Source organism: Gopherus flavomarginatus, chromosome 5, assembly GCF_025201925.1.
Source record: "Gopherus flavomarginatus isolate rGopFla2 chromosome 5, rGopFla2.mat.asm, whole genome shotgun sequence".
Classification (NCBI taxonomy): Eukaryota; Metazoa; Chordata; order Testudines; family Testudinidae; genus Gopherus; species Gopherus flavomarginatus.
Window position 1 is genome coordinate 41,269,224 of NC_066621.1, and position 21,156 is coordinate 41,290,379.

A 21,156-nucleotide genomic window follows, 5' to 3' on the forward strand; every position below is an offset into this window, starting at 1 on the left:
TGCACCCCAAACTCCTCATCCTCAGGTTCACCCCAGAGCCCCCTCCTCCCAGTGAGAGCCGTCATCTCCCCAGAGCCCTCACCCCCCGACTCTACTTCCCTGTCCCCGCCCACAGCCCCTTTCATTTCTGGCCCCAACCCAGAGCCCGTAACCCCAACCAGAGCCCTCACCCCCTCCCAAACCCCAACCCCAATTTTCAGAGCATTTATGGCCCACCATACAATTTCTTTCCCAGATGTAGCCCTCAGGCCAAAAAGTTTGCCCGCCCCAGTCTACCACCTTGAAGATGTGGACAGATACCAGTGGATGAAACTAAAAGCTCAACCAGCTCCACATAATAAGCCTTTGGTTCTCACAACCCTGAGAGTCTCTTCCAGCCCTGCGCCTGTGGAGGCTGAATGTGTAAATTCAACAAGCTCACAAAACAGGAGCATATTTTCCCCATAGTGTGAGGGTCTCACTCTTAGCACCAGTCAGGAGAATATGCATCCGGAGTCCTTGGTGATGGCAGAGATGGCTTAAAAGAGGCAGGTCCTGTCCCTAGCTGCTGTCCCAGCTAGCAGACCGACAGCCAGGCCAGAGAAGTGTCAGTGCAATGGCTCCTGCTCTCCAATTCTTCCATATACGTATGACCATATCAGGTTTTCTCTTTTTCACAGCATCTAGCTCTCTCTGTGTGTCTTCATTTACATTGACATTGCTCAAGCTGTGGGGAAAAACAAGCCAAGAAAAAGTGTTAGACATAATGCCTGAGCAGAGTTAGCCGCACACCGTTGTTTTCAGTGAAATCATCTCTGAAATGGACACAAAAGACTATTGCAATGAATATTCAGACATAACTATCTGGGCCCATCTTCTTTCCCCATCCCACACATTTTTGGTCCACCCAGTAGTCACCATCTGCGCTGGATTCCCTATGGAGTCTGACCAGGCCCGTTCTTTCCTGCTGATGACGCTGCTGTTGAGTGACATGCGGAACTCTCGGCCCACTCAGAGGGAGGGATATGCCAGCATGTGACATTTATAGCAAGCAAGAAAACAGACTTTGGGAAAATTATTTGTTCTTGAATTGTTATTAATCAATAAAGTTATTGTTTTAAATCTAAATAATTTTGAAAGCTGCCATCATGTGTTTTGGTTGTAACATCCCAGAATGGGGGATGTCTAGGACTGTGTAGAAATCTGGACGTTGTTCAAATGTATTTGCTATCTCAATGCTCCACAGAACTTGCTTCCATTTTTTTAATTCCCAACAGTCTTTTATCTTCCTTTATTTCTGCTCCTTTTAGTTTTTTCTCTTGTATAGATTTGCCTTTTCCCCTTCAGGCCAGTGGTCTAGAAATTTCAAAACATTCTCTTGTAGCTGTGGATTTAAAACTCCCACCTGGCTGGCTGTGCTGGATTTAAATGCTGCTTAACCTGAAACCCTGGTAGCTTTTATGAAATAAGAAGATCTTTAAAATCGTTTAAAACTGCCTGACATTGTTCTGGAGGAAAAGGCAGATGTCAGTTGCCTAAGGAACCAGCTGGACCTTCCAGTCCTACCAATATCTGTGTGAGCTGCTGACTAGAGAGACAACCAAGATGAGGAGGAGAAGAGTGAAGGAACTGGGTTGCCATCATAGATAGAAAAAGAAATTAAACAGAAACAATTAGGTATTCACTTTGTATCCTTTCCCTCTTTTCCTTTGTCTGTTTGGCTTTGTCCCAGAATTATTTGTTGAAATGATGGTAAGTTATCATTTGAATGGAAGGTTATTTTAATTAAATTGTGAAGCACCCCAGACTTGTATTCTCAGTCCTGCTTCCTGAGTACAATAACTGAGATTCTAACATAAAACTATGCTGCTTTTGGAGTGCTCAAACAGCCACTTCATTATCTGATGTTTAAGCCAGTAGAACTGCATGAATAATACATTTTTCGGGTTGGCGGCTGAACTGTAAAAAAAAAAAAGGTTCATTTTGAATTAAAACTGCATACATACGCCACCCGCCCACAGGGCAGGTAATCATACATGCTCCACTCAGTGCAATAAACTGGATAGCCCCCACTCTGCTGCTGGGCTTCTGCCTGCATTGTCTCCTAGTTAATGAAAGAATTGTTTAATGCAAGAATTTTTTGAATGTAGTTTGGTTTATCGGTTTTACGGGGAATAAAGGGAAACAGATAGAACCGGCAAGGGACCCCCACTCCCTTCCCAAACTCTCTTGTAAAACTCCCTGTTAGCAGCCCCTGGTTGCTTGTTGTGTGCTGCTTTATAAAGCCCTGGTTTGTGTAAATGCCCCGCACACTGATTAAGGCTCAGCCAATTACCAGAGGCTTCTAGCTTTCAGACCTTCCTTTGAAGCTCACAGCTTCCAACTGCCAGCCACAACATGTGGTCCTTCAAACAAACAAACAAACACAAACACAAGCTCAGCTCAGTGTCTTCTAACACTTCTTAGCACAGAGCTAAGGAAAGTCCAGTCCTCCTCCTGCCTGGTCAAACCCACAAACAAATACAAACTCTGTGTGTTTGGAAGTATCTTAATTGTTGTCTAATGGGGCCTGCATGTGTATTGTATCCGTACGAGCAAGGTAGTGGTTGTGAGTGAGTGTGTTCACTTGTCCCTCCTCAATCTTGCACCAGGCTTAACTAAAGCAGCAGCATCTGTCTAGGCACATGAGGCACCTGTTAGGACTTTTGAAAATACCAGGTGATCAGCCATGTTGTCCTTAACCATCTCTCTGTCCTGCTCCTTTGTTCTCCCCTCCTGGCTGGATAGTCTGAGTCCTTTGTTGTCACCCTCACCACTTTTCGGAAAAAGCCAGGAGCATCCAGAGAATGGGGGGAAACACTCCCTCCCCCTTTTAGCCAGCCAAACTGTCATTTTGCCAGCTCACACTTCTGAAAGTGTTGACTGGCATGAATAAGAAACTGGGACCATGACAAAATCTCTGTGAAAGAATCCCTGAGGGCTTCCTTTCCCCCTCACTACCCTCAGCTCTGAAGAATGGGAAAATTCTTTTCCATTTAGCAGAAATTCTAAAAGTGCAGAATTATTTCTTGATACATGATCTTTACTGAACTCCAGCAAAACTGATGCAAATATACATCCAGGATGAACCTCTGTTGGAGATGGATACAGAAAAATGCCAGCTTAAGCTGTGGAGTTGTGTAAAATTACAACCCCCTAGTAAATATACATATAATAGTATGAACCACTGTAAGAGAAGGAAAGTGCCCTCAGGACCCAAGGATGGTTCTTGAGTCTCCTCCCTGCACTGACAGACTGAAAAAGGGAGGTTACCAGACCCCTCCATCTCATAACCCCCCATCTCTCCCTCCTCTAGGCCCTGATCTCCTTTCTCTATCCCTCCACCCCCCCACTCATCCCCGAAAACCACTATCCCATTGCACAGTGAGAATAGAGCAAACCCAGCCCCTATTCCTAAGCCCGGACAATATCTATCCAGCCTGTGCCACAGATGTTGACATTTGCTGCTGAAGTCCCTGAGGCTGGCGGGGTTCAATTGTAACAGGGGCAGGTGTTCTCTTTCCCCCTGCCCAGCTGCTCCCTCAGCTAGTGGCAGGGCAGCCAGGTCAGAGCTGCATTGGTGCAGGGGCTCCTGCTCACCAACTCTACCATGTCTGTATGACCAGGCCAGGTTTTGTGTTTTTCACAGCATCCAGCTCTGCCCACATTTCTTCACTTACATACCCTTTCGTCAAGCTGTGGGAAGGAAGGAAAAGGATGTGTTAACTCTGCCTGCAGACATAACATCTGAGCCCACTGCCCCTATGAAGCCCAGCACTGCACCCACAGGAACTGTGTCACTGTCATGGCTGAGCTCACTGCCAGCAGATGCTTTCACCTGGGGGACAGGAAAAGCGCTGGTGCAGTCTGTAGCATGGCTTGCTCCCACCACACCCCACTCATCCTGTAAGCTCTGGGCACAGACAGCAATGTCTTTGCTGCACGTAAAAGGCTTGATTGTGCAGTGCCTCCTCAGGGTGGGGAGCACTTACTGACACGGACAGTCCCATTGATTGCTGTGAGGCTATTCATTGCTCACAGAGAGCAGGGGCTGCAAAATCCAGCTCACAGACTTTCTCCATGGAAGCAGTCTGGTCTCAGCTCTCATTGCTGTACGGGATCTTCACACCCACTCCCCATAGGCTGCAAAAACACAGTTCTTAAGGAGGAGAGTTTTTAGCAGCTATTGTGGGGCTTCACACTTGGCCTGACACTGCTGAAATCAGGTGGGAGCTCGAACTCCACTCCGGCTGCAGGAAGACAGGAACATTTCACTTACTCTTGTATTTACTTTTACAGCCAGTTCAGGAAAATGGGGTTTGTCTGTCTGCACATTCTCTGCACTCATATGGCTAGTCACACCTCAGCCAGGCATTACTGTCATTCCAAGCACCTGGAGGCAGACAGAGACTAGGAAAATCCACCTCCTTATGCACTGGAGGCTCAGATTTAATGTCCAGTAACTTCATCAGTAGTTCTGGGAGTCTCCCTAAAACATCTCACCCATCTGCATTGTTTTCAACTCTTTTTATAAGACTGTACTGTAGGAGAAAGCTGCAGAGGTGCTACTGGGCGTGTAATGGATCTTCATCCAAACTAGCTTAGGACTCTCCCTGAGGCCACTTTTCAGTTACAGGGGGGTTCTGTTGCAGTTGTCAGGAACAGCTGAGTTTTGAAAGTGCTTCGAAGTCCACTTGTGTAATTTGCTAAGCCTGGAAATTTCCAGGCCAGTAGAAGGTCCAGGGTAGTTTGTGGTTCAAATTTGGACTCATTTGGTCAAGGGGTTCCCATGTTACATCAGTCCCCGTCCACTACATGAACAACTTACTTTCAAAACTCAATAGTCTTCTAACACTTCTTAGCACAGAGCTAAGGAAAGTCTAGTCCTCCATCTGCCTGGTCAAACCCACAAACAAATACCCCCAAACACACAGAGTGTGTATCTTAATTGTTGTGTAATGGGACTTGCATGTGTGTTGTATCCATACGAGCCAGGGAGTGGGTGTGAGCTAAGTGTGTTCACTTCTGTCTTCTCAGTCATGCACCAGGCTTAACTAAAGCAGCAGCATCTGTCTAGGCACATGAGGCACCTGTTGAGGCTTTTGAAAATACCAGGTGATCGGCCATGTTGTCCTTAACCATCTCTCTGTCCTGCTCCTTTGTTCTCCCCTCCCAGCTGGACAGTCCGGGTCCTTTGTTGTCACCCTCACCACTTTTCAGAAAAAGCCCAGGAGCACCCAGAGAATGGGGGAAACACCCCCTCCCCCTTTTAGCCAGTCAAATTGTCATTTTGCCAGCACACGCCTCTGAAAGTGTTGGCTGGAATGGATAAGAATCTGGGACCATGACAAAAATCTCTGTGAAACATCCCTGAGGACTCCCCCCGGTCCCCCTCCAGTTTTGGAGAAGGGGAAAATTCTTATGCATTAGCAGAAATTCTAAAAGTGCAGCATTATTTCTTGATACACGATCTTTATTGAACTCCAACAAAACTGACACAAACACATCCAGGATAAACTGCTGTTGGAGATGGATACAGAAAATGCTGACTTAATAGCTCTGGAGTTGTGTAGAATTACAAACTCCTTGTAAATATACATGTAACAGTATGAACCATTGTACCTATTGGGTTTTTGGGAACTGGGTGGGCAGAAGCCCGCCCACTGCTAAAGGATCCCCCCCAGCCTAAGGGGAGGATCTACAGGACCTCAAAAACTCAAATGAGTTCAGGGGACAACTAATAAAAGAACAGGGACAGGAGTGCGATCAAAGGGTCATAAGAAGGGAGCCTGATGGGGACACCGAGCAGAGAACCCCAGACAGCGCCCACTGCTCCTCGAAGGCGTCAAGGGAGCCAGTGGATGCTGCCCAGAGGAACTCTGCCCGGATGCATGAACGGACGGAGGATCGGAAACAAGCCCCACAGTCACAGGAGTCTCCATTGGCCAACCTCCTCACCCTGGTTGTGTAGATGGCCATTTTAGCCAGGGCAAGGAGGAAGTTGACCAGGAGGTCCCGTGACTTTGTGAGGCCATGGATAGGGAGTGCATAGAGACGGAGGAGAGGTGAAAAGTGCAGCCAGAAACGTAACAGTATATTGGTGAGGAGCCAGTATAGGGGCTGCAACCTGGCGCACTCTAAGTAAACGTGCACGAGGGTCTCCCTCACACCGCAGAAGGGGCAGGTGTCTGGGGCAGGGGTAAACCACGCCAAATACACACCTGTGCTCATGGCCCCATGAAGGAGCCACCAGCTGATATCCCCAGTGGGCCTCGGAACCAGAGTAGAGTATAGGCTGGCCCACCGGGGCTCTTCACCCTCCAGAGGTGGCAGGAGGCCCCCCACTTTGTGTCGGGGCGGGACATGAGGGTGAGGAAGCAGGACAGTTCCCCTTCAGATTTAGGGATGTTTCTTGTGTTTCACTCCTGCACTGACAGACTGAAAAAAGGAGGTTAGGTTACCAGATCGCTCCAACCCATAATCCCACACCTCTCCCTCTCCTAGGCCCTGATCCACTTCCTCCCTCCTGCCCCCCTCAACTCCTCCCCAAAAACAACTACCCCATTGCACAGTGAGAATAGAGCAAACCCAGCTCCTACTCCTAAGTCTCCTGCCTTCACGCAGGACAGTTGGCCCACACAATCTCTACCCAGCCCCCCGCCACAGATGTTGACATTTGCTGCTGGAGTCCCTGGGGATGGCAGGGTTTAATTTTAATAGGGGCAGGTGTTCTCCCACTGCCCAGCTGCTCCCTCAGCTAGTGGCCAGGCATCCAGGTCAGAGCTGCATTGGTGCAGTGGCTCCCGCTCACCAATCCAGTATCTGTATAACCAGGTCAGGTTTTGTGTCTTTCACAGCATCCAGCTCTGCCCTCATTTCTTCAGTTAAATACTCTTTCTTCAAGCTGTGGGGAAAACAGGGAAGGAAAAGGACTTGTTAACTCTCTCTGCAGATACAAAACCTGAGCCCACAGACCCTGAACCCCAGTGATGCTCCCACAGGATTTGTGTCACTGTCACTGCTCTGCCTGCTGAGCTCACTGCCAGCAGGTGCCTTTTCCTTGGGGGATGGGAGGAGAAGAGTTGGTGCAGTCTGTAGCCTGGCCTGTTCCCCCAAGACCCCACTCACCCTGGGAGCTCTGGGCAGGGACATCAATGTCCTTTCTGCACGTAAAGGGCTCAATTGTGCAGCCCTTACTCAGGGCAGTGAGCACTTATTGATATGGACAGGCCCATTGAGCACTGTGGGACTAATCAGTTTTTACAGGGAGCAGGGCCTGCAAAATCCAGATCACAGAATCTCCTCATGGAAGAAGCATGATCTCAGCTCTCAAGTGTTCCTCACACCCCTGCCCCACAAGCATTAGTAACACAGCTCTTGAAAGGGGAAGAGTTTTTAGCAGCTGTTGTGGGGCTGCAGATTTGGCCTGACACTGCTGAAATCAGGTGGGAGCTCAAACTCCACCCCGGCTGCAGGAAGACAGGAACATTTCACTTACTCTTGTATTTACTTTTACAGCCAGTTCAGATGAATGGGGTTTGTCTGTCTGCAGCCAGTTTGGAAGAGCAGGAGCCAGTGCTCAGTTCAGAGCATGCTGCTTGTGATGCTGATAAACCAAGGGCCAGCTCTGGACAAAACCGTAGGCATCAGCTCAGAACTGACAAACTCAAAGCTGGAAGCCCGACCAGCTGACTGGTATTTTAGTATCATTCAAAGGAGCTGTTCAATGTACAAGAATGTGTTTAGTATTTAAACTTCATGAAAATCTAGTGGGATGTAGCATGCATTGTTTTCACTTATCTGTACCCTGTTCTAATGTAATAGCAAACTTATGCAGTGTATGTGCCTCTGTAAGGAAGTAATTCATCAAACAAGAAAGAAGCTGCCTGTAATGCAAATTAAGAACTCTAGCAGACAGGGCTGGATTTACACCTTACGCACCCCTAGGCACAGCATCTTCAGCACCCTCAACCCAGATACCCCCACCACAACTGCACAGCATCCTGCACACCACGCCCCCCACTGCCTAGCACCCACCACACAGCCTCACCAGCTCAATTGCCCAATACCATGTACAGATTCCCAACTGCCCAGCAACTCAAAACACACAGATCTCCCCTACCCCTCACAAGCCCTGCAATGCCCAGCACCCAACTCCCTCAATGCCGAGCGACCCCACAAGCCACCTCAGAGACCCACTCTCCTGTGCCCTTCCCCCAGGGCCACCCGGGGGGGGGGCAAGTGGGGCAATTTGCCCCAGGCCCTGGGCTCCGCAGGGGCCCCCAAGAGAACGAGTGAGGCTCCCGCCCTGGCCCAAATCCGCCTCCGCCCCCGCCCCTCTTCCAGAGCCTCGGCGCACCCAGGACCATCCGTGAACAGCAGTGCAGCATAGCTCCAGCAGGGCCTGAGCTCCTCCCTGCTCAGAGCTGCATGGTAAGGGGGCGGGACTGGGAGCTCAGGCCCCACTAGAGCTCGCAGCCCCACCACCTTACCATGCAGCTCTGAGCGGGGAGGAGCTCAGGCCCACCGGAGACATGCTGCACCACTGTCAGGGACAGTCCTGGATACAATGTGCTGAGGCTCCGGGAGAGAGGGGAGCCAGGGGTAAAGGGCTGGGACAGAGGGGGTTGGATAAGGGGCAGGGAGTCCCGAGGACAGGGAGGGGGCAGAGGCTGGGGGGTGGTCAGGGGACAGGGAATGGGGGTTTGGATCGTGGGCGTTCTGAGGGTCTGTCAAGACTCAGCAGGGGGGGTGGATAGGGGTTGGGACAGTCAGGTGACAGGGAGCAGGGGTGGGATCCTGAGGTGGTGGTTGGGGGGTCTCTGGGGGACAGTGAGGGGGCAAGGAGCAGGATGGGTCAAGGATTCTGAGGGGGGTGGGCAGTTGGGAGGCAGGAAGTGGGTGGGGTCTGATAAGGGGCAGGGCCAGGCTGTTTGGAAGGCACAGCCTTCCCTACCCTCAGGGGCGGCTCCAGACACCAGCATGCCAAGCATGTGCCTGGGGCAGCACACCACGGGGGGTGCTCTGCTGGTCACTGCAAGGGCGGCAAGCAGGTTGCCTTTGGCTGCATGCCTGCGGAGTGTCTGCTGGTCCCATGGCTTTGGCGGACCTCCCGCAGGCGGACCGCCAAATCTATGGTATGGGGGACCTCCCGCAGGCAAGCCGCCGAAGACAGCCTGCCTGCCGTGCTTGGGATGGCAAAATACCTAGAGCCACCCCTGCCTACCCTAAAGCTCATTCAGCAGTTTGAGGTTTGCAGAAGAGCCAAGCTGTTAGCTTTTCCATTAGGGCTACTATCCCTTTCACTTCTCAAATGCCAAATTATAGTATATATATAATTTCAGTGCCATAGGGAAATATATGTCAGAGGAGGGTAGCTTCATTTAAAATTGGCCACTGGGGGGAGGGATCACATGAGAAGAGCAATATCCTACACCATTTGGCTCCTTCTCAATCCTACCAAGGGAGATCCCCCTCCCCTGCATTTCCTGAGTCTTCAGAGGGGTTAATTCAGTGGTTCTAGAACTTTTGTCCTGGTGACCTCTTTTACATAGCAAACCTCTCAGTGCAACCCCCACCCTTATAAATTGAAAACACTTCTTTATATATTGAACACTATTATAAATGCTGGAGGCAAAGCGGGGTTTGAGGTGAAGGCTGACAGCTCGTGACCCCCAGTAATAACCTTGTGACCCCTTGAGGGGTCCCAACCCCCAGTTTGAGAACCCCTGGGTTAATTTAATTTTAGCACCCTGTGTCCATTCACATGCATGTGGCTAGTTTTCACAACATAGGCTCATCCCAGATTCTGGGACAAGCTCAAATGCTCCGTTTGTGGAGTACAGAATCATACAATCATAGAGTATCAGGGTTGGAAGGGACCTCAGGAGGTCATCTAGTCCAACCCCTTGCTCAAAGCAGGACCAAATTCCCAACTAAATCATCCCAGCCAGGGCTTTGTCAAGCCTGACCTTAAAAACCTCTAAGGAAGGAGATTCCACCACCTCCCTAGGTAACCCATTCCAGTGCTTCACCACTCTCTGACTGAAAAAGTTTTTCCTAATATCCAACCTAAACTTCCTCCACTAAAACTTGAGACCATTACTCCTTGTTCTGTCATCTGCTACCACTGAGAACAGTTTAGATCCATCCTCTTTGGAACCCCCTTTCAGGTAGTTGAAAGCAGCGATCAAATCCTCCCTCATTCTTCTATTCCGCAGACTATACAATCCAAGTTCCCTTAGCCTCTCCTCATAAGTCATGCACTCCAGCCCCCTAATCATTTTTGTTGCCCTCCACTGGACTCTTTCCAAGTTTTCCACATCCTTCTTGTAGTGTGGGGCCCAAAACTGGACACAGTACTGCAGATGAGGCTTTACCAATGTCGAATAGAGGGGAATGATCACATTCCTCGATCTGCTGGCAATGCCCCTACTTATACAGCCCAAAATGCTGTTAGCCTTCTTGGCAACAAGGGCAAGCTGTTGATTCATATCCAGCTTCTCATCCACTGTAACCCCAAGTCCTTTTGTGCAGAACTGCTTCCTAGCCATTCAGTCCCTAGTTTGTAACAGTGAATGGGATTCTTCCATCCTAAGTGCAGGACTCTGCACTTGTCCTTATTGAACCTCATCAGGTTTCTTTTGGCCCAGTCCTCTAATTTGTCTACGTCCCTCTGTATCCTATCCCTACCCTCCAGCATATGTACCACTCCTCCCAGTTTAGTGTCATCTACAAACTTGCTGAGAGTGCAGTCCATGCCCTCCTCCAGCTCATTAATGAGTATGTACATAGTCTATACTAAAGGCAAGGAAGGACAGGCAGGGCAGAAAAGGCGGGGGAGTTGCATTGTATGTAAGAGAGCAGTATGACTGCTCAGAGCTCCAATATGAAACTGCAGAGAAACCTGAGAGTCTCTGAGTTTAGAAGTGTGAGCAACAAGAGTGATGTCGTGGTAGGAGTCTGCTATAGACCACCAGACCAGGGGGATGAGGTGGACGAGGCTTTCTTCCAGCAACTAGCAGAAGTTATAGATCGCAGGCCCTGGTTCTCATGGGAGACTTCAATCACTGTGATATCTGCTGAGAGAGCAATACAGCAGTGCCCAGACAATCCAGGAAGTTTTTGGAAAGTTTAGGGGACAATTTCCGGGTGCAAGTGCTTGAGAAACCAACTAGGGGCAGAGCTCTTTTTGACCTGCTGCTCACAAACAGAGAAGAGTAGTAGGGGAAGCAAAAGTGGATGGGAACCTGGGAGGCAGTGACCATGAGATGGTTGAGTTCAGGATCTTGACACAAGGAAGAAAGGAGAGCAGCAGAATACAGACCCTGGACTTCAGAAAAGCAGACTTTGATTCCCTCAGGGAGCGGATGGGCAGGGTCCCCTGGGAAAACAACATGAGGGGGAAAGGAGTCCAGGAGAGCTGGCTGTATTTTAAAGAATCCTTATTGAGGTTGCAGGAATAAAACATCCCGATGTGTAAGAAGAATAGTAAATATGGCAGGTGACCAGCTTGGCTTAACAGTGAAATCCTTGCTGATCTTAAACGCAAAAAAGAAGTTTACAAGAAGTGGAAGACTGGACAAATGACCAGGGAGGAGTATAAAAATATTGTTCAGGCATGCAGGAGTGAAATCAGGAAGGCCAAATCACACTTAGAGTTGCAGCTATCAAGAGATGTTAAGAGTAACAAGAAGGGTTTCTTCAGGTATGTTGTCATAAACAGTTGGTTAAGGGTTAATGTCTCTTTTTCCTGTAAAGGGTTAACTAGCAGTAAACCTGGAACACCTGACCAGAGGACCAATCAGGAGACAAGATACCTTCAAATCTCGGTGGAGGGAAGCCTTTGTTTGTGCTTTCTGGGTTTTTTCTTTGTTCTCTCTGGGTTTTGAGAGGGACCAGACATGTAAGCAGATATCTTCAAGTTTCTGAAACAGCCTTTTCTGTTCAATTTAGTAAGTACCAGTTAGAAAGGCGGTTTAGTCTTTTTGTTTGTTTTCTTTATTTGCAAATGTGTATTTGATGGACAGATTGTATCTCTATTTGCTGCAACCTGTATTTGTGCTGGGGGGGAGGATTCTCTAGTGTCTATAAGCTGAAAGACCCTGCAACATTTTCCATCTTGATTTTACAGAGACAACTTTTACTTTTTTCTTTCTTTTATTAAAAGCTTTCTTTTTAAGAACCTGATTGATTTTTTGGTTATCTTGTGTAAGACCCAAGGGGAGGGAGTCTGCACAGACCAGAGAATTGGTGGAAGGAAGGAGAGAAGTGGGGAGGAAAAGCCTGATTTCTCTCTGTGTTAAAATTACTGTCTCTCTCTCAGGGAGAGTCTGGGAGGGGGAGAGAAGGGGGAGAAGGTGAATTTCCTCTCTGTTTCAAGATTCAAGGAGTTGAATCACAGGGATCTCCCAGTGTTACCCAGGGAGGGGAGAATCTGGGAAGAAGAAAGGAGGGGGGAATGGTTTATTTCCCTTTGTTGTGAGACCCAAGGGGTTTGGGGTCATGGGATCCCCAGGGAAGGGTTTGGGGGCCAGAAAGTGCCCCAAAACACTATATTTTTGGGTGGTGGCAGCTCTATCATTTCTAAGCGAGTAATTAAGCTTAGAGGAATTCATGCTGGTACCCCATCTTTTGGACGCTAAGGTTCAGAGTGGGAGTTCATACCATGACATATGTTAGCAACAAGAAAAAAGTCAGGGAAAGTGTGGGCCCCTTACTGAATGAGGGAGGCAACCTAGTGACAGAGGATGTGGAAAAAGCTAATGTACTCAATGATTTTTTTGCCTCTGTCTTCACGAACAAGGTCAGCTTCCAGACTGCTGCACTGGGCAGCACAGTATGGGGAGAAGGTGACCAGCCCTCTGTGGAGAAAGAAGTGGTTCTGGACTATTTAGAAAAACTGGACAAGCACAAGTCCATGCGGCTGGATGCGCTGCATCCAAGGATGCTAAAGGAGTTGGCGGATGTGATTGCAGAGACATTTCCCTTTATCTTTGAAAACTCATGGTGAATGGGGGAGGTCCCAGATGACTGGAAAAAGCCTACTGTAGTGCCCATCTTTAAAAAAGAGAAGAAGGAGGATCTGGGGAACTACAGGTCAGTCAGCCTCACCTCAGTCCCTAGAAAAATCATTGAGCAGGTCCTCAAGGAATCAATTCTGAAGCACTTAGAGGACAGGAAAGTGATCAGGAACAGTCAGCATGGATTCACCAAGGGCAAGTCATGCCTGACTAATGTAATTACCTTCTATGATGAGATAACTGGGTCTGTGGATGAGGGGAAAGCAGTGGATGTGTTATTCCTTGACTTTAGCAAAGCTTTTGATACCGTCTCCCACAGTATTCTTCCCGGCAAGTTAAACAAGTATGGGCTGGATGATTGGACTATAAGGTGGATAGAAAGCTGGCTAGATTGTCGGGCTCAACAGGTAGTGGTTAACAGCTCCATGTCTAGTTGGCAGCCCGTTTCAAGTGGAGTGCCCCAAGGGTCGGTCCTGGGGCTGGTTTTGTTCAATATCTTCATTAATGATCTGGAGGATGGCGTGGACTGCACTCTCAGCAAGTTTGCAGATGACACTAAACTTGGAGGAGTGGTAGATACGCTGGAGGGTAAGGATAGGATACAGAGGGACATAGACAAATTAGAGGACTGGGCCAAAAGAAACCTGATGAGGTTCAACAAGGACAAGTGCAGAGTTCTGCACTTAGGATGGAAGAATCCCATTCACTGTTACAAACTAGGGACCAAATGGCTAGGAAGCAGTTCTGCACAAAAGGACCTAAGGGTTACAATGGACAAGAAGCTGGATATGAGTCAACAGTGTGCCCTTGTTGCCAAGAAGGCTAACAGCATTTTGGGCGGTATAAGTAGGGGCATTGCCAGCAGATCGAGGGATGTGATCATTCCCCTCTATTCAACATTGGTAAGGCCTCATCTGGAGTACTGTGTCCAGTTTTGGGCCCCACACTACATGAAGGATGTGGAAAACTTGGAAAGAGTCCAGCGGAGGGCAACAAAAATGATTAGCGGGCTGGAGCACATGACTTATGGGGAGAGGCTGAGGGATCTGGGAATGTTTAGTCTGCGGAAGAGAAGAATGAGGCGGGGATTTGATAGCTGCTTTCCACTACCTGAAAGGTTCTAAAGAGGGTGGATCTAAACTGTTCTCAGTGGTACCTTATGACAGAACAAGGAGTAATTATCTCAAGTTTCAGGGGGGAGGTTTAGATTGAATATTAGGAAAAACTTTTTCACTCAGAGAGTAGTGAAGCACTGGAATGGATTACCTAGGGAGGTGATGGAATCTCCTTCCTTAGAGGTTTTTAAGGTCAGGCTTGACAAAGCCCTGGCTGGGATGATTTAGTTGGGAATTGGTCCTGCTTTGAGCAGGGGATTGGACTAGATGACCTCCTGAGGTCCCTTCCAACCCTGATATTCTATGATTCTATGACCAGGACCAGCGCTAGGAGTTTGAGTGCCCTAGGCGCATGGCCATTTCGCCACCCCGCACGCTGGTCCCCTGGCTCCGCAGTCCTGCCTGCGGACGGTCGGCTGTTCCCGCGGAGCTGCCACAGTCGTGCCTGCAGGAGGTCCACCACAGCCGCGCGAGCAGCTGACCGTTCACAGGCACGACTGCGGCAGCTCCACGGGAGCCGCGGATCAGCGGACCCTCCACAGGCACCACTGCCGCAGCTCCACCGGAGCTGCCTGCCACCGATTGCCTAAGCCGCCTAAACGCAAGAGCTGGCCCTGTCTATGACAAACCCACAGTAACCATCTCCATTTTGTGAGGGACCCCATGGAGCCAGTCTCTAGGAAACAGATAAATGCATGGAAGTTAAGTCCATTAGTGGCTATTAGCCAGGATGGGTAAGGAATGGTGTCCCCAGCCTCTGTTTGTCAGAGGGTGGAGATGGATGGCAGGAGAGAGATCACTTGATTATCACCTGTGAGGTTCACTCCCTCCGGGGCACTTGGCATTGGGCATTGTCAGTAGAAAGGATACTGAGCTGGATGGACTCTTGGTTTGACCCAGTATGGCTGTTCTTATGTTCTAAATGAACCCAAAGTTATGGAGACAGATAAGAGTCAAGGAAGCCAGCAGAGTATCAGAACCCTGGAAAAGTCTCTGACTGGATGGGCTCAGGTGTTTGGTCACAAGCTGAGGTGGTTCAAAAGTTTTGCATTTTTTTTAGCAGAATTTTTTATTGTTTCTTTAAACAAACAAACACAGCAAGCAGCAAATATTTGGCCACACACTCTGAAACCCCAAGCCATGTTCAGGTTTTAGCAGAATAATTTCAGCTTTTCAATTAAAAAAAACACAACAAATTTTGAAGGAAAGAAGAAAATTGTCCATGATTTTTTTCTGCTTTTTAAAAACCTCTAGTTTTTGATCCAAAAAAAGTTTTGACAGAAAATATTTTTCCAACCCTTTTAATGAGCTTTAGTGCTTTTTAGCACTAGCTGATTCTGAGAACCAGTGATACCTTGTAAAGAAGTTTTCTCAAAACTGGGCTTGTGCCAAGACACAGAAGGTTTATTTTTCCGAGGGCCGCCCAGGGGTGGGAGCAAGTGGGGCAATTTGCCCGGGCCAAGCCACGAGAATATAGTATTGCAATTTTTTTTTTATGGAAGGAGCCCCCAAAATTGCTTTGCCCCAGGCCCCCTGAATCCCCTGGGCAGCCCTGCCTTCCCCCCAGCCACACTGAGAGGTGACTGTATCTGCCAGGCTGAGCTGGCAGCAAGGCCAGGCCGAGTTAGGGATCACTCTGGCCCCTCGGGAGCAGTGATCAGCCAGGCTGGAGCAGGGCCTACCCAGGTCAAGCTCCCTCAGGACCCACTTGCCTGGCACGGCCCCCTGTGTTGGTCTGCTGAGCTCTTCCCTGCCATAAGGGGCTGCTTTCCCTTTCCTGCTGGCAGGAGTGCTCCAGCGGGGCCATCTCCCCTATCAGCTGCCCCTGCCCCTGCCGGGAGTGGCAAACCTTGACTTTTTAAGGTGTCCCTAGAATGACAATGCCATGAGCCATGTTCCTCCTGCGCCTAATTGGAAATCCGGCACAGCTAACAGAAAAGTGTTAATTCCTGTGCATTGAAAGCAAATGGTCACTCTATGTGAGATCACAGAATCACAGAGTTGGAAGGGACCTCGGGAGGTCATCTAGTCTAACCCCCTGCTCAAAGCAGGACCAATCCCAGACAGATTTTTACCCCAGTTCCCTAAATGGCCCCCCTCAAGGACTGAACTCACAACCAATGCTCAAACCACTGAGCTATCCCTCCCCCCGATCAAAGATCAATCTCTCAGTTCATTCCTCTTTCCCGCTATGAAGAATGAAACCATGTATGGCCATCATGAGCACTCAATTTCTGTGAGCAGAAGCTATAAATGTGGACACACAGGAAAAAAATTTAATCATTTAACTGTTTGAATTCTTATTTTTATTCTCATTTTAGTTATCACTAGTAAGTGTCCACTCCCACACATGCCTTCTTCCTGCTGTGTACATCTTCCAAAGTTCTGCTTTATTTGTGCTGAATTGTAATGTGATCCAACTGGTTCCTGGTCTGTGATTTGATCACCTCTATCTCTGCTACCTTTTGAAATTACAGACTCTAACTCACCTGTACATGTATCTTTACCTGCTTTAATCTCTTAATAACTCATTTCTTTTTCTGGGGGTTTGTCTACACAGGAATGGAAGCCCAGGGTTAGTGGGACTGGAGTCACCTCACCTCTGTCTGGAAACAATCAGCTTGAGCATCTACTTTGCATTTTACCCCTAGGTTAAGAATTTTCTGACCTGTGCTTGAACCTAGGACTCTGGCACCTACACTGCAATGCACAGACCCCAGTCAAAGTAACCCAGGGGTCGGCAACCTTTCAGAAGTGGTGTGCCAAGTCTTCATTTATTCACTTTAATTTAAAGTTTCACATGCTGGTAATACATTTTAACTTTTTTTAGGTTTCTCTCTATAAGTCTATATATAATATAACTAAACTACTGTTGTAGGTAAAGTAAACAAGGTTTTCAAAATATTTAAGAAGCTTCACTTAAAATGAAATTAAAATGCTGATCTTAAGCCGCCGGCCTGCTTAGCCCACTCCCGGCCCGGGGTTCCATTCACCTAGGCCGGCAGTGGGCAGAGCAGGGCCTGCGGCTGGAACCCCAGCTGGCAAGGGGCCGGCAGCCAGAATCCCAGACTGGCCGTTGGCTCCTGCCAGCCAGGGTCCTGGCTGCCGGCCCCACTCAGCCCACTGCCAGTCTGGGTTTCTGGCTGCCAGCCCCTTGCCAGTTGGGGTCCCAGCCTCCGACCCCGCTCAGCCTGCTGCCAGCCTGGGGGTCCCACCCTGCCCACATAGAGTGGGTACCTACCTTCTCCCTAGTTCTGACCCATTCTCTTCCTCTCCCTCTCTGCACTGAGCTGAGGGTGGGGGTGCACTGAGCACAGGGTTTGGGTATAGGATCTGGCCAGGAGCTAGAATGAGGGAGGGGGCTCAGGAGGTTTGGGTGGGGCAGGAGGTTTGGGTGTGGAGCACTTACCTGGACAGCTCTCCCATTTGGTGCAAGGGGTGCAGGTGGGAATGTGCGAGGGGGGTGCAGGAGCTCCCATTTGGTGCTCAGGGTGGGGATGTGCAAGAGTCAGGGCAGGGGGTGTGGGGGGGCTGGGTAAGTGTGGAAGTGCAGGAGTCAGGGCAAGGGTCTTGAGGGGGATGCAGGGAGCTGGAGTGCAAGGGGGTGCAGAGGTCAGGGCAGATGGCTGGGGGCATGTGAGAGGGTGCAGGAGACAAGGCATAGGGTGTGAGGGGGTTGGGTATGTGTAGAGGGTGCAGGAATCAGAGATGGGGTCATGGGGGGTATACAGGGGGCTGGGGTCAGGGGTCATGGCAGAGGGCTGCGGGAGTGGGCTGGGATCACGGGGGTGCTCCTAGCCCCCTGCCCTGTGCAGCTCACGGCAGGGGGCTGGAGGGATATGTCCCACTCCTATCCCACTTCCCCAAGGCCCCGCTCCTGCCTCCCTTCCCCGCCTCCTTACCGGTCGGAGTAGCGAGGGCACTGGGGCTGCTCTCCTCTCCCTCGCAAGGGCCACCGGCGACAGAGAGGAAGAGGACGTGGGGCTCAACGCAGCATGCTGGGGGAAGAGGCAGGGAAGGGGGAAGCTTGGCTGCTGGCAGAGCCTGTCCTACAGCAGCAGCCGGCAGGACCAAGCTTGATTCTGCCCCCTGCCAGAGAGAGCGGTAGGTGGAAAAGAGCAGGCTAGGTCGGGCAGCATTTTTAATGGCACGCTGCTGCCTGCCGGGGTCCGGCTCAGCCTGCTGCAGGGGTTCAGGAGCAGGCTGAGCAGGACCCCGGCAGGCAGCAGCGTGCCATTAAAAATTAGCTCACATGCCTACCCCTGAAGTAACCCCATCCCATAGTGCCTAGGGACCACTCCCCCTCCAGTGTCAACACTCCAGCCCTACGAACGTGCTGCACTCTACTTACTGCCCACCCTATTTCCTAATGGTGATGGTGCTGTTGGAATTCAGGTGCCCATAAGGACACACGAGTACAGAAAACCCATAATTAGCTCCTTTGGTGGCTGTCTCAGTAGCACAACTGCAGCTCGTGAAGATACTGAACTACTGTCTAATCTGAGAACTGGGCTCTCCACCTCTAGGCTGAGTCACACTGGCAGGAAATGCCCATGTGCTCCTGTTCTGAGGATAATTAGGATGTCAGTCTCCAGGGCTGGTAAACTATTAAATGAAACTTTGCCGTTCTTAATTTTTGAAGTGGGCTGTTCAATGAAGGTGGTTTCATGTGGTTGTTCTTTTATGTATATTTGTTTGGAAGTTTGACATAAAATGTAGGTTTCAGAGGGAAAAAAAAAACACACTCCCACCCCAGCCTGGCTGCTGCTGGCTATGGAGCGGTGAGGTGTATCTCCAGGGCTTGGGGTGCAGTGTGCTCCACCATCCCAGCACAGCCCGGGAAGCAGGGATAAGGGATCCCTGGGAGTCTGTAGGGAAGTTCTGAGGCTGGCTCCCTCTCACTACCCTCAGTGTGCACTGCCTGGACACATCTGCACACACAGTCCAGGGAGTGCAGGGGGGCAGAGTGGGGACCAAGCAGCTGCCCTGTAGGGAGGGGGAACAGCCAGGGTGTTAGGGGTTATATAACCCTTCCTTGGGCTGTTTGTGCAAGGGCACCTGGGCAGCTTGCACCAAAATCTGGCTGTGCTCTTGGGACCAGGAAGCAGCTCTCTTTGCAAAAAGCTTCTTCTGATCAGTCTCTATTGAAAACCTTGCAGGCTCGCTGACAGTGTGCTGGCAGACCGCTGTCCAACAGACAATGGGTTAATGCTGATCTGAGCTGCTGCAATTTGCAAAGGGTGATGTGGCTTCTGTTTGCAGTAGAGTGCAACAGACTGCACCACCAATTGTCCGCATAGAGAGGACTAAGGTACTTTCCCCAAGGAACTCTGGGATACATCTGGAGGGACCACATGCACAGAGGAAAGAAATAGGGCTCGGACTTAGGTCCCAGTTTAAAACGGGCTCAGATGCTTCAATCCTGCAGGGTCCTGGACACTAGGTTTGACTCCTAGATTAACACAATTGATGTGTGGATACAAGGGCAGTTAGGCTTGAGCCTGGAATTACATTTCTGTGTAGATATACCCTTAGCAATGAATCTCTCAATAGCTTACTATAGGATTGGATGCCAGTGTCTTTGATGTGAGATCTAGGATGCAAATTGACCTTGGTGAGTGATTTGTCTCTTGGGATGTGCCCATGCTCTTAAGTCCCTCCCAGACAGCTTGACAGTCCTGTTTTAAGGAAAGGAATGTGCTAGCATAACCCACCTTACCTAGTATGACTCTGTCCCTCTCTAGTGGCTGGACCACATAAACGAGTTGTGGTAAAATCACTAGAGTTTGCAATACTGACATTTCCCATCCCGACCTGAAAACATCATGAAAGGCAAAAACTTGCAAATTTTCCCTTATTCAAAATGGCCACCATCGCCTACTACTGCCAGTGAGGCTGAAGCCAGCAGCATGGCTGCCATTTCTCTACAGTCCATCTGTTCGTGGAAGTGAGGCTGCCCTTGATAAGTTGACTGTCACCTCCCGCTGTTTACAATGAGATGGAAGCCATGTCCACAGGCAAAATGGCTGCCACTTGTGGTTTTGGGGATAGACAGGGCACAGGATCTGTGAGGTGTTCCAAAGACAGGGCTAAATGTAGATGGAGCGAGTGAGGGGGAGCAGGGCAATGAGGGAGGGAGAAGGAGGCAGATTTAGGGGTGCAGGAAAATGGGCTGCAGGGTGATGTGGGGGACAGAAGGGAACATACTGAAGGGGGGTCTGGAGGAAGAGGAGGAGTATTTGCGGGGTGGAGCGCTGTTTAGTCTCTGGTGGAGACGTGGGGGTTGAGAGATCAGGGGAGTGCTGCTTCTTGGAAAAGGCTAAAACAATCCCATAATGTGTTTACTGTGACTTTATCACTTATACCAGGAGTGGGGAACCATTTTTGTATAAGAGGCCACTGACTCACTGAAAAAATGAATGGCGGGCCACACACATTGAACTCATCTGCCTGAGGGGGCATGGAGGCTCGGGGTTCCCCCCACAGTGGGATAAGCCAGGGACACTGAGATTCAGGACTTCTCCCCCCACATGTGGTGAGACAAGCTGGCGCTTGCGTCTTCAGGCCCACGGGGCTGGGGGGTGCCAAGGTTTGGGGCTTCCCACCTCTGGTGGAATGAGCCAGCGCTTTCAGCTCCAGTCCTGTGGGCAGGAAGCCCTGAGCCTCAGTGCCCCCCATCGGGCTGGAGCTGTGAACACTGGCTTGCCCCGCTGCAGGTGGAAGCCCAGAACCTCAGTGTCCCCCACCAGCAGGCGAGTTGAACGTGTGTGGCCCAAGGGCCGAACAAAAATGAGCAAGGGCTGGATCCGGTCCGTGAGCCATAGGTTCTACATGTCTGGCTTATAGCTTTATATGAATACATTTCTAGTTCTTTAATACGTATATCTATAACTCATCAACCCTAACAAGTAGTGTATGTTGTATGTGCGAGTGGGAGGTCAGTGGTCCTTGAACTATTTACAATCCAGCCTATATATTATCCAAGGAAACTAATTTGGAGG

General features: G+C 49.8%; 1 protein-coding gene and 1 pseudogene across 1 annotated transcript in view; one reads left to right on the forward strand and one right to left on the reverse strand.

The window, feature by feature from the left end:
• The window catches only part of LOC127051008 (NACHT, LRR and PYD domains-containing protein 3-like), a 572,024-nt gene that overhangs the window by 149,821 nt on the left and 401,047 nt on the right, over window positions 1–21,156 (forward strand). The gene's annotated exons all lie outside the window — the stretch shown is intronic.
• LOC127051019 (NACHT, LRR and PYD domains-containing protein 3-like) overlaps window positions 5,490–21,156 on the reverse strand; it is a 111,416-nt pseudogene continuing 95,749 nt past the window's right edge.